Source organism: Chionomys nivalis, chromosome 1 (genome assembly GCF_950005125.1).
Source record: "Chionomys nivalis chromosome 1, mChiNiv1.1, whole genome shotgun sequence".
Taxonomy (NCBI): Eukaryota; Metazoa; Chordata; class Mammalia; order Rodentia; family Cricetidae; genus Chionomys; species Chionomys nivalis.
This window is the reverse complement of record NC_080086.1, coordinates 18,732,200-18,745,776: the sequence shown is the minus strand read 5'-3', so window position 1 is coordinate 18,745,776 and position 13,577 is coordinate 18,732,200. Positions and strand designations below refer to the sequence as shown.

General features: G+C 35.0%; 1 pseudogene; it reads right to left on the bottom strand.

The window, feature by feature from the left end:
* LOC130884831 (vacuolar fusion protein MON1 homolog B-like) overlaps nucleotides 1–11,746 on the bottom strand; it is a 100,280-nt pseudogene extending 88,534 nt beyond the window's left edge.
* Between the last annotated feature and the right edge of the window lie 1,831 nt (nucleotides 11,747–13,577).

Here is a 13,577-nt window from a genome sequence, read left to right as displayed (position 1 = left end):
AATCTTTTCGAGTATGCCACCCATGGTGACATACAGGTTATTAGAAATGGGTTGAATCAAGATGTGAGAGTTAGCCAATAAGAGGCTAGAAATAATGGGCCAGACAGTAATTTAATTAATACAATTTGGTGTGGTCATTTTGGGTATAAAGTAGCCAGGTGGCAGAAATACAGCCCTCTGAATCACCTTACAACCGAGTGGCACTCCAATGTCTTAACAAACTCCATGAAAAAACTGAGAGGGCTTAAAAAGGAGTTCTAGACACAAGTACAGAGTTTAACACTGCCTTTTTCTCTTTGCTGTTGGGCTTGCAGCAAAAAATTCTCCTGACTCAGCATCAGGAAAAAACTGGCCATTTAAAAATGCTGGCTCTCTCGGCTGTGCTGCCAGAGCGACCTCTGCCTCTTGCAGGAGACAGAGTATATAGATGGGGTCTGTGAGTAAACTGCTATGGCTTGCTTCATGGCAATGTAGGAGCAGCAGGCTGCGTTCCTGCTGCCTGGTTCCCAGCCGCCTGGCTAGCTTATGCCCCAAAATAATTACACGGAAATTGTATTCATTTAAACACTGCCTGGCCCATTAGTTCCAGCCTCTTATTGACTAATTCTCACATACTGATTAACCCATTTCTATTAATGTGTGTAGCACCATGAAGTGGTGGCTTAACGGGAAGATTCCAGCTTACATCTGTCTCTGATTGAAGAATCATGGCGCCTGACTCACTGCCTTCTCTCTAGACTAAAAGAAGTAAAGAAAAATAAACCACATAAAAATGGAAAATTCACAGAGAGTCTGGATTATGTTCATTGCAATTTCTTTGAATTTTTTGACTGTAAAGGAGCTAAGTACAGAGTCACATCTCATTGTGTGGGCTGCTAAGATAAACCAGGATGTATATTATAAAGGTATTTTGAATTCAAAATTTGGGTTTAAGGATATGATGCTTTGAAAAAGAGGGTCTTCTTTCATTTTCACAAAGGATGAGACCCTGTGGATTGCTTCTAAACCAATATGGTATGATAGACCCCGCCCTCCTGAAATGTTGCCATGAACACCTTCAGAAAATTACTTAACTCAAGTGCCAACTGAGATGAACCTGACACAAAGGATACACCATAAAAGACCTGATTAACAGCGCCCCCATACAGCGGGAAGCAGTTTGGAGAGAAATAACTGTGCCAATATTCCCAAATATTGTTTAAGTTGTCATTAGTGTTTTTGACCTTGGCCATTCTTACAGGTGTAAGATGGAATCTCAGATTTGTTTTGATTTGCAATTCTCTGATAATTAATCATATAGAACATTTTCTTAAGTGCCTTTCAGTCATTTTAGATTCCTCTATTGAGAGTAGTCTGTTTAGTTCTGAACTCCATTTTTAATAGATTATTGTTCTTTTGATTACCTGGTGTAGGAGGGTTTTCTCTCTATGTGTTACTTACATTGGTTTAATAAAGAGACTGTCTTGGCCTTTTGATATGGCAGCCCTTAGGTGGGTGGAGAAGATGGAACAGAATTCTGGGAGGAAGAAGGAAGGCAGAGAGAGCTGCCATGGAGCCAACTGCCAGTTCAGACATGCTGACTATTTCCCAGTAAGCTACCTGTGGTGATATACAGATTTTTAGAAATGGGTTGAATCAAGATGTGAGAGTTACCCAATAAGAGGGTAGAAAGAATGGGACAGACAGTAATTTAATTAATACAATTTGGTGTGGTCATTTTGGGTATAAACTAGCCAGGTGGTGGGGACACAGCCCGCCGCAACTCCTTACAACAGAGTGGTGCTCCAATGAAGTAACAAACTCCACTTGAAAACTGAGAGGGCTTAAAAAGCAATTCTAGACACAAATATAGAGTTTAACACAGCCTTTTGCTCTTTGCTGTTGGGTTTGCCACAAAGAAATTTTCCTGACTCAGCAGGAAAAAAACTGGCCATTTTAAAATGCCGGCTTTCTGGGCTGTGCCACCAGCATGACCTCTGTCTCTTGCAGGAGACATAGCATTTACATGGTATCTGTGATTAAAAATGCTACTGCTTTCTTGATGGCAATGTGGATTTGCTGTATGTCTGGAACTGTGTGCATCTCGGGGCACCAAATGGCTCTGATGCAAGAGTGTCTCCCAGCTCTGCTCAGCCATACTGAACTGTGCTGAACTCAGGCAGGAACTATCATAATTATCATAATAACAGCACAGTTAAGGTTTAGACCAGGCAGGAAACAGGCGTTACCATATTACTACTACATGGTGCAACTTAAGTTTTTAAGAAGTGCTTAACATTTCAAGAAGTGCTCCTGGATAGTAAAGAATTACAGATTCACAATAGGACAGATTCAGACATAAAAGACCTCTAAATGAATCATACTGTTAGATAAACATAGGCTTGGGAGAGAGAAGAAATCGAGTATAAAGAGTCATAAAAATGTGAATGTTTAAAAAAAGAGTAAAGTCTTTAAAGAGACAGAGTACAGATAGTCATAGATTAAAAGAAGTAAAGAAAAGTAAACCACGTAAAAATGGAAAAATTCATGAATGAGATTGGACTGTAGTTCTTTTTCTTGGTTGAGTCTTTGTGTGGTTTTGGTATTGTGGTAACTGTGGGGGAAGTGGGAGTGATATAGGAGGATGGAAGGAGGTAGAAATTTTAAATAAATAAATAAATAAATAAATAAAAATAATAAAAAAATGGAAAATTCACAGAGAGTCTGGATTATGTTCATTGCAATTTCTTTGAATTTTTTGACTGTAAAGGAGCTAAGTAGACATCTCATTGTGTGGGCTGCTAAGATAAACCAGGATGTATATTATAAAGGTATCTTTACTTTAAAATTTGGGTTTAATGATATGATGCTTTGGAAAAGAGGGTCTTCTTTTGTTTTCACAGAGGATGAGACCCTGTGGATTACTTCTAAACCAGTATGGTATGATAGACCCTGCCCTCCTGAAATGTTGCCATGAACACCTTCAGAAAATTACTTAACTCAAGTGCCAACTGAGATGAACCTGGTACATAGGATACACCGTGAAAGATCTGATTAACAGTGCCCCCATAGAGCAGGAAGAAGTTCGGAAAGAAATAACTGTGTCCATATTCCCAAATATTGTTTATAAATGTTCTTTTGCATTTAAAGGGGGATATGATTTGGAGATGAATAATTTACATTGGTATGGATTTTGCTTTATTAATATAAATTTAAGGTCAATTTTGTTATTTTTATATGTATTTCTGATCTTGATTAAGGTATTGTGATTATATAGTTCATATAAAAATGTAATATAGGTTGTTAATGGATAATCATCAATAATAGTCAAGCTTGTAGTCACGTTATTTAGATGTGCTAGATATATAGAAATGTTTCAGTTAGATAGGCATCCTTCATATCTTTCAAAGACTATAGAATATGGCTTTTAATGATTTAATAACTTAGGATTTTTCATGACAATGAGACACGACTGCTCCTGGCAGCACCAATCTACTTCAAGAGAAAGATGGGCATTGAAGAGGCTCAATGGAGTTGGTTAGCCATTTAGACAAGAAATTGTTCTTGCCTGGACTGATGTGTAAACTGGACACAGAGAACCCACAGAGAGAGGACTGCTGAACTTACCTAAAGGTGAGATGATCCTTCGGGGTTCCTGATTCACGAAAGAGTCTGTGAGACATTCTGCAGGACACAGAAAATGTGACTGAACTGTCTTTGCAATTTCCTGCTTCATGGAAATATCTTCTGGAAACTATGGGCCTGAAGGCTGAAGATGGATGCCCCAATAGTATAAAATAACTTTGGGTGATGGTCCAGGCAGTGAGAGGTCTCTGTTATTTCTAGAGTTTTGGAAGTTGTTTACTTAGGTAATATTATATCCTTCTGGAGTCTTTGATGGAGTTGAAGAAAGGTTAGTTATAGTTATAGTTTTCCTTTGTTATAATAAAACATAAAATAGATATAAATATTGTAACAGTAATTCTTGCTTTATAACTGTTTTGCTATAAGTAATTATACTATGTTACATTTAAAGCCTTTCTTTTTTGTTAAAACAGTAATAAGGGAAAGAAAGAAAGAAATGAAATTTGCAAAATGGATTTGTTTCATTTTACAAATATGAAAACTTAAACTATACGATATCATAGATACCTTGAATATTGATTCTAATTTTACTCTAAAAATCAACTACTCTATTTAAGCTGCTTACTTCAGTATACATTTTATGAATTGATAGAAATTTAAGATTACTTTTCTTATACTTCTTATATTGTATATGTTTCTAATTATGTTAAGGTATTTTTATATTTTGATACAAATTCAATATTATTTTTGTTGTACTTGATATGTTATACTTGCTTTTAATATTTCTCTACATTGTTAAAAATTTGAGGTTGTTGTTCTTATATTGGTCATCTGTTTCTATTTTTTCATAAGATATTACCTATATAGTTTATACCTATACACCTTGTTCATTTATGAAATGTGAATTTTCAGGCCTTAAATGTTATGTAGGATAATAAAGAAATCATATTAGTAAGGTTTTACAGGTGTACATAGGTATACTTCAGAAAGATAGGCAATTCAAATTCTTCAAAGAACTATAGAACATGGCATTTGATATGTTTTAATAACAATACTTTTGTTGTCATGAGAATCATTTTCTCTAACAGCACCAATCTAAATGTAGGAGGATGATAGGCATTGAAGAATCTCCATGTATAGTTACATCTTTGTAGTACATGGTAGCCTTTAGTGCAAGAACCTGCCCTTGCCTCAACTACAGACTGTATACTGTCTAAACTAGACAAAGACACAAAAAAATGCAACTGATGAAAATGCCAAGACAGTATAGACAGTTCATCAAAATTTCTTGCTTCTAAAAAAATTCTTTCAGATATTATAGGCTAAAGATCAATGCCCCACTGTTGCAGAGAAAACTTTCATGACTGTCTACAAATATAGCAGTTTCTATCACTTCTCACATATTTTTGCAGGTTACTGGCTTGTTCTTCCTGCTTACTCAGGAAGTATATTTCCTTCTTGGGCCTTTGATTATGATGAAGACTAGACAGTGACAATTACATTCTCATGAATCTTTGCAAAAGGCATATTAATTATTAAACATTGGACTCTTCATGAGATGACAGTTAATGAAGTAATCTCTATAAATTTGCCATTACTTAGGCACTGAACATTGAGAATGTATTTCTTACTTGATAATTGTTCTTGTTGTATGTAGTTTCAGTTTTGTGAAAGCTGATTAATTTGCTTTCTTTTAGGATAATTATTGATGATAATTGTCATTTTATATAATTTTGTTGTGTTAGAGTTAGAATCTTTCTTCTTAATTGAAATGAAAGACGATGTTACAGAAACCTGTCAGTGGTCCACTAGCCAATAGAGAGGAGTGTTTTGGTCCAAGAGAAAGGGTTTTCATTGAGAATGGACATGAACAAAGGAGAGGCAGCTTTCCAAGTCAAGAACAAATAATAGATGGTATAAGTGGTAACTTAGTTACTCAGTTTAGGGTCCTCCCTTTGACGTTTAATATTTCTTCATTGATTTTGTTTGATAATAAATGGTAAACAAATCATTTATCATTCTCTCAATCAAAAAGAAATTATGTATCCATGAAAACTTATACTTTAAGAAAAAGGAATAAGATCATGTATTGTGTTGAATAATATTGATGTTTAAAAAGTTGATCTACATATTTTCCTAATACTCTTTTGACAGATTTGGCAAATGTGTGTTTATGAAAATTCAAAGTGTATTATACAAACACAGCTTTAGGATATCATTACTAGATTTAGTTACTATTCTTACATAATAGGGAATACTTCAGTTTTTCTATCTGAGGTTTTGGAATGACAAATGATATTTCCTTCATGACCATCCTCTTAATAACTGAGATGCATAATATATTTTCCTGAAAATTAAAACATATACTTTAATCGATAGATAGGATAAGCATGTCTTTCATCAAGACCTTGATGCTATTTGAAGACAACAATGCATCACGGGGTCTTAGAAACTGAGCAAGATGACCTAAATATGACACGATTTCTATATGTATTTGTGTGGGCACAAAATCTTCTATTTAGAAGGGCTGATATGTTAAGTTAATATTTCATTGGGGCTGTAGAGATTGATCAGCAGTTAAGACTACTTGTTTCTCTTTCAGAGGCCCTGGTTTTAGGTCTGAGCATTGATACAGTAACTAACAACTATTTATATTTCTAGTTCCAGATATTCTCCTCTCCTGCAAAGGTTCTAAATGCATGTAGTAAACAGTCATTCATGAAGGTGAAATCCATTTACACAAAATTAAATAAATAATTCTTGTTAAATGTTAGACCTAATGAATGCTGACCTTATTGGATCACACTGTGCATTATGAAAGGGCCACATGATATAACATGCACCCCTAAAGTTGCTTTCTAGCATAAAATTGATCACTTATCAAGAAACTGACAAGAACATGCTGACTGATTTTTACTCTTAAATGGACATCACAGAACAGTAGATGCTGACTTGAGCTGTTAAAATACACAAAGTTATATTGGGATATACTCTGAAAACATACATAGTTTCTTTGAAGTTTAAGTAGTTTATGGCAGGTAAAATGAAGTATTTATTTATTTGCTGGAGTTATGTGTCTAGTGCTCAAGCCATGTCAACTAGTACTCTATTACAGAGTTGTATGACAACTTTGAAGCTATATTTTTAGGCTACAAGTAGCCATGTATGAGGTATTAGTTAAATTATGGAGCACATCTCTTCAAGCAATATTCCAGCAGGCTTCATAGTTGGACAGGTATAAATAGGGATATGGATATAGATATGAAGATAGACATGAAGAAAGAATTTTGACTGTGTGGGGAATTTGGGGGAAAATTGTGAGGAGACTAAGGAATGAATAAATCAATGCATGTATGTGTGAAATTGTCAAAGCTTCATTAAATATGAGATAAAGGTTTGAAATAAATAATGATGATAAGATATTAAAGACAAAGAATATAAGAAATACATTTTTCCATGTTTTAGTGTTTTTAGCCTTTTTCCCTCAGAATAATGTAATTGTAAGTATATGCCTGAAAACTATTTGCCTAATAAAAATATTTTACCTCTTGAGTAAATTATATTTTATTCACAAATTGTCATATATTATTGGAGTTTTGATTTTTTTAACCTCTCTCATGCATCTAACTCCAAATTATGGCCTGCAACTTAGTGTCATAGATTCCAGAGTTTCATGAAACATCTGTAAAGAGATTATCCTCTCTTCTTATAAAAGGAGATATTATAGCCATTAGGGTTGGTGATAATGTTGGTTTAGACATACAAAGCCTGTTAATGAGTAAGCAGAAGACTCTTCTGGAAAAGAAAGCTGTTTGATAAATTATTTAGAATACTGACAGTCATGAAAATTCATGGTTTCAATATGACATTCAGCTTTGTCAATATTGTAGATAAATGTGGTTAGCATATATATGTATATATATATATGTATATATATATATACATATATATATGAATTTTACCCTATCGTGGCATATCATCTATACTGTTCTTTGAAATATTGGATTCATGGCCATCCAATTAATTATGCTAACAGTAGTTAAAGTGTCAAAATTTCATTATGACACCAAATTGTCATTTCTATGAATCTCCCACTGTGCTACTTCCATGAGCATCACTCTAGTTTTCATAAACAATTTTGTGAAAGGAGGAAAAGAAGAATATGATCTAGGTAAAATAATAAAAATTTGCATACAGCATTTAAAATAGCAAATTAAGAGTCTAAAATTTAAGGTTCAACTATTTGGAAGGTTTAATAATTCCTCAACTTGTGGAATATCTAAACATTTTGTATTTACCTTTCTAGTTAAAATTCAACAAAATTTAAGAGTCAATGGATGAATATTTACAAACCCTAAAAAATTAAGATGGAAAGATTGCTCTAACGTATACATAAAATATTTTAAAAATTTTATATGCCGATTACCAGGTACACTTTTTTAAAAATTCTAGGAAGATAAAAATCATGAACATCTGGTCCCTAAGAAACCATTGTATTTACAGGACTGTCCAAGTCGAGGAAGAACGTGAGTTGGTTGACATTTGAGTGCCCAAAAGAACACCAGCTACACAAACAGCAACTTTCTAAAAGGTAAATAGTGAAGAGAGACAGTTACCTATGAGAAAAGAACCAAAAACTCTTTTGCAGGTTCATGTAGGGAGCTATTCTATAAGGCTCTGTTCAGACATGACATACTAAGAGCATGTTTAGGTAGTTTTATCTCTTTATATATTTTATTACTGAAAATCATGTCTTATGTGAAGTCTCCTGCTAAAATCAGAAATATCTAAGAAATACAGAAAAAATTCTGGGCAGAACTTCAGATAAGAAGAATTTAAAAAAGGGGTCTCTCAAATGATAGTGGACTGATTCATAAATGGAGAAAGTAAGACCTTTCCTAATGACACTGAATGAAGAGGTCTATAATTGCCTTAGGTTTAGCCACAGTCCCAGATTTCACTCATACATGCTCAAACTAAGAAAACAACAAAGAATAATTGCATGATAAATATTTTATTGGAATGTTGAAGGTTCCCTTACAACATAATTGCTTCATTGAAATGACATTAAAGGTAACTGCTTTCTACTCCGCCTGCAATAAATAAACAGATCTAGCCTGCAATACAAATATTTTCTGAGATATCTGTTAATTTTTTGGATATATAACTCTGATAGTGTTTAGACATTTGTTGGAGAGTGACTTTAAATAACATTTGTCACAGTAATTAAGGTATAGAGGACTTTTAAGTTTTAGATGTATAAGCTATTTAGGCCTTTTGGAAGACGGTGTTGATCTCTAGAGTTTGGGACTGTGCCGTAGGCAGGATGCTATTCGTTCATTCCCTAGTGTTCAGCCAGAAAATAAGCACATAGAAACCATATTATTTAAATCACTGCTTGGCCAATCATTTAATCATATTGCTAGATACCTCTTATATCCTAAACTAACCCATCTACATTAAGTTGTTCATCACCACAAGGTCGCGACCTACCAGCAAGATTCCAGGTGGGGGCTACATGCCTTTCTCCTCTGGCAACTCCATGGCTTCTCACTGACTCTGCCTTCTTTCTCCCAGCATTCAGTTTAGTATTCCTGCCTACTCTATTCTGCCCTATCTATAGGCCCAAAGAAGCTTCCTATTAACCAATGGTATACACAGCAAGCAGAGGGAATCTCACATCTTTGTTAGAATGATAAAGTGTCTTATTACTTTTGTCGTATTGATGAACCTTTTATTTATGCAGAAAATTTCTAGTGGTTACTTGCCTCTTCATCACCTCCTGGGCCCTCTTCTTCACCATCGCCCTCCTCAGGTGGGTCTTCTGGTTTTTCAGGTTTAGGAGGGCGAGGTTTCTCCTCATCTCCCTCGGGGGGTGGGCCATGTGGTTTTCCAGGTTTAGGAGGGTGAGGTTTCTCCTTATCTCCCTCAGGGGGTGGGCCATGTGGCTTTCCAGGTTTAGGAGGGCGAGGATGATGTGGTGGTTTCTCTGGTGGTTTCTCTTCTCCACTGTCATCCTCATCATCTCCAGCTTCTTCACCTTCTTCATCATTCTCAGAATCCCGAGGGGGTCCCTGATGCTGTTGACCTTTGCCGTGGCTTTTTTGCTCTCCCTCTGTAGGGGCATAGTTCCATGTCAAAGAAGCTTACTATTCTCTTTCTGCCAGAATGCCCTTCCTTCCTAAATTTATGAGCCTGATTCTTTTTGAAATGTAATTTTTAAATATTTATCATAATAACTTTCTTATGGCTCAATTCTTCAGGCAAATATTTCTTCTTAAATTTGACCATTAAAGGTGATTTTATTTTTGTTACAATTCTCAGACAGAAGTGATGAAACTGAAAGGATTTTTTAATGATATTAGTTAGAATTAGGCAATGTAGCCAAATGTGACAGCAATGCTATATTCTTAAATGTAGCATTTTTTTGGGGGGGAGTACTATAAGTCTGTGGATAACAAAAAGAGGTATAGGAAAGATAATAAAAGATGTTCCATTCAGTTTTCCTGCAGTTCTTTTGTATGTATTACTCAGCTGTGGGTGCAGAGCTAAGTGAGAAAAATAAATTTTAAAAAGATGAGATAGCCTGAGATTTGTGAAATTACATAGCTATCTAGTGTGCAATTTTATTCTTCTAAAATTAATCAATGGGAAAAAATTCTCTGGCCAACCCATAGAATTATGGAAAATTTTAAATGAGGACACTCAATATGCTTTTCATATGCAAGCCATTGCTTCCATCTGCAGAAGAGACAAAATGTTCCTGGTGTAAAAGCCTGGCTTTTTACTTTTCCAGTGTATTGCCCTCTTCTAGGTCCTAGAGATAATGAAGGGGAGTTTTCGTATATCTCTCAGGGTATGCTGTGACATGTTAACTTCACAAAATAATAAACTTATGTGATGTTATAGAACTGTATAATTACAAATGTAAATGATGCTTAATCAGTTTAAATAAGATGAATCAGGCCCTACCTAAGAGCTGAGAAGACTCTTCATTGATGATCTCTAGAAAATAAGCACAAGAGTAGTGAAAAGTTATTTACAAGATATTTCAGCTGGAAATACAAATGAGTTTCAATAACATATTTACATACACTAAGAAGTATTTTATTTTTTGAAAGTGCTATGGATACTGCTTCCAGAATGGTTTCTATGATCAGGAACAATGACTATTTTGTTTCTAAGTATCTCGGGCAACCCTTACTGTTACTCCTCATTCTAAAATGGGAATTTCAGTCTGACTAGTTCATATTCTTTATGTTTTTCTTCATGACCTTCATTTGTTATATGATATATATCCACAGGTATTTCATATATGAAGTAAGTATAATCATTGCTGTAAATACTTTGTGAAGAACAATGAATATTGCATGTAGGTAATTAAAATTGAGAAAGCTGCCCAGGAAGATATCTCAGTGGGTAAAAGTGCATGTCTGATGATTTGTATTCAGATCCTGGAATCATATGGTAGAAATGCAAATCTTTCTAACAATATGCTCTCTTCTGACTGAAATGTGAAAAAAATATTCAACCATTCTCTCTCTCTCTCTCTCTCTTACTCTCGGCATGACTTTGTGTCTGTATATTGTCTCCCTCCTTATCTCTCACACTCATACATGTACACACACACATATACAGACAGTTCTGCATGCACACACGTGCTCAAAAATAATTTAAGAAATTATTCACTGATATTTCTAGCTGATTGTATACAGTTTCAAATTTATTATATTTTTTCTTGTCCCCAAAACATCCATGAGATACCTTTGCTTCCTTTAGTTTTTGCTCTCATCTGTAGAGAAAAGTTAGGATTATTTACTATTGGTTTCTCATAACTCCTTGAGAACTGAGCTTCCCACTGTTACCTGTATCATGATCCCCCTCAGAAAGGTTATTTCACAAATGCACTCATGCTATTTTGTTGTAAAATAGTTTCCTAAATTTTACTATAAGCAAAGTCTAAGATTCAGTGCCAAATGAAAAATATAAATATTCTAATACGTTTTCCTAATCCTTTACTTCAGTTTCTTATTCATCATTTTACATTTCTCCCAGCCCTGTATTTCAGTGTGTTGTCAATTTCTATTTAGCAGAACCAATGTCTACCCTAGTTCATACCTGCATTTGCTCTCTGAACTGAGCTCAGAGCCAACAAGGCTGCTGTGAGTAGGACCACCAGCATCTTGGAGGAGGCTTTGGAGTTGCTCCCAAGTCTGTGCTGGGAGAAGAAAGGCCAGAGTCTTTATAAGGAAGGTAGAACAAAGGCACTTTTCAGGTCCTTACTGGTGACCTGACCTTTTGTTTGGGACATTAACCTAACAGGATGTAGTGGAGAGTAGGTTGTGATTGTCTCAATTCTCAATTCTAAAACAGGAAATTTGAACAACAATGTTGATGTGATTCGGGCATTGTCAAGATATTAGAAATAAAGTTCTGTTATTGTTTAAGCTCTAGTTTGATATAACTGTGACACTTACCATGTTAGTTGTAATGAGGGGGAATTTGCTTCTCTACCCTCTTGTATATTTTTGTTCCAGTTCTTCCTTTCATTGCAGTTAAAGAAATATTTTGTCTACTTTTCAATGCAACCTCTATTCATGGTTTTCTGCATGTGTTATATGTATATAATCCAAAGATGGATTTTTTTTTCAGTTCTGCAGGGAGTTAGGACACCAATGAGGGATGCATAGTAAGAGACAAACAAGAGTGACAGCCTGTTTGGGCACACAAAGGCTGTTCAAAATTTCCCAGATCAGGTTCACATTAGAGAAGCTATTTTATCATAGACCTCAAAGACTTCATAGACTGTTCTTCATGTTCCTCTGTGTTATAGAAAGAAAAGTGGCAGTTGAGATTTTAAGTAACTATAGGACCAGATAATCACAAAGACAGCTTCACTAGTCCTCATGAGCATAGTTTCACTCATTTTTCAAAAAATGATGAGAAGATAACCAGGTGGGGTTTAACACATCTTAATCCCAGATCTTGGATTCTGAGGCAATAGAATTTCTGTGAGTTTTTGAGCAGCCATGTTTTCTAATGAGTTCTAGGATGAGTTCTATGACTTTTAAGGCTGGTACATGAAGTACCTTCTCAAAAAAGCAAAGAAAGAACAAAAGGCTTAGCAGATGTTGTATTTAAATGCATCTTCAAATGATACTACTTTTGTTTTACTCTATGAGCCCATTTTTCCTTTATGTTGTGAGAGGTACAAAACTGCAAATATAATGAGCTGTCATTAATGTCCCAAGCAGTATCAGTCTTTCATAATTTCATAGTTTTTGTATGAGTTTGGTAGAAATTAGAAGATTATGTGGATGAGGTAAAGCACAAAGGGCCACATGGATGTTATTTTGGATGATACTTCATTCACATGAAAAACTTAGTTGTGATGTGCATATCAATTTGCTTGATGCTCCATTTGAAACATATGGAGATTATCTCACAATACAAAAAAAATCACTAAATAAAAGTCCTTTGTATAGACGAGGTGAAATTCTGTAATGTAAGCAGTTATGGTTTTTCACTCACTCAGGTGATAATAGATGTATTCTGAATGGTTAGTGTATTTGCATTTGTTAGTTTACTCTGGGTCTATGAAAATCAGACACATTTTCATTGGAACAATGGAGTTGAACGTTAACTATTGTGAATAATTCCTAATGTTTATTGACAGGATAATTTTCTATTGTCTGCAGATACAAGATTGGCAGGATTTGGAGATGAGGGATCCTTACCAGGGCTGGCCTTGGTGAACTTTTTTCTGGGAAAGTCAGAGGAGGAAGTGAGGAGAAAGCTAGTATACATGTTCTTATGTGGGCAGCTGAGGGGTTGGCTTTTCTTGCAGAACTCTGCCTTGTCCTTATCTAAGTGGATCCTGGAATAGAGAAGCTGATTTTGCCAAATATCACACAACTTTGATACCTTTTCTTGACCTTTTTCAGTGTTAGCAACTTGTGAAAGGGATCATTGTTTCAGGCTAGAAAAATATCACCTAGAAATTCAGCAGAAAT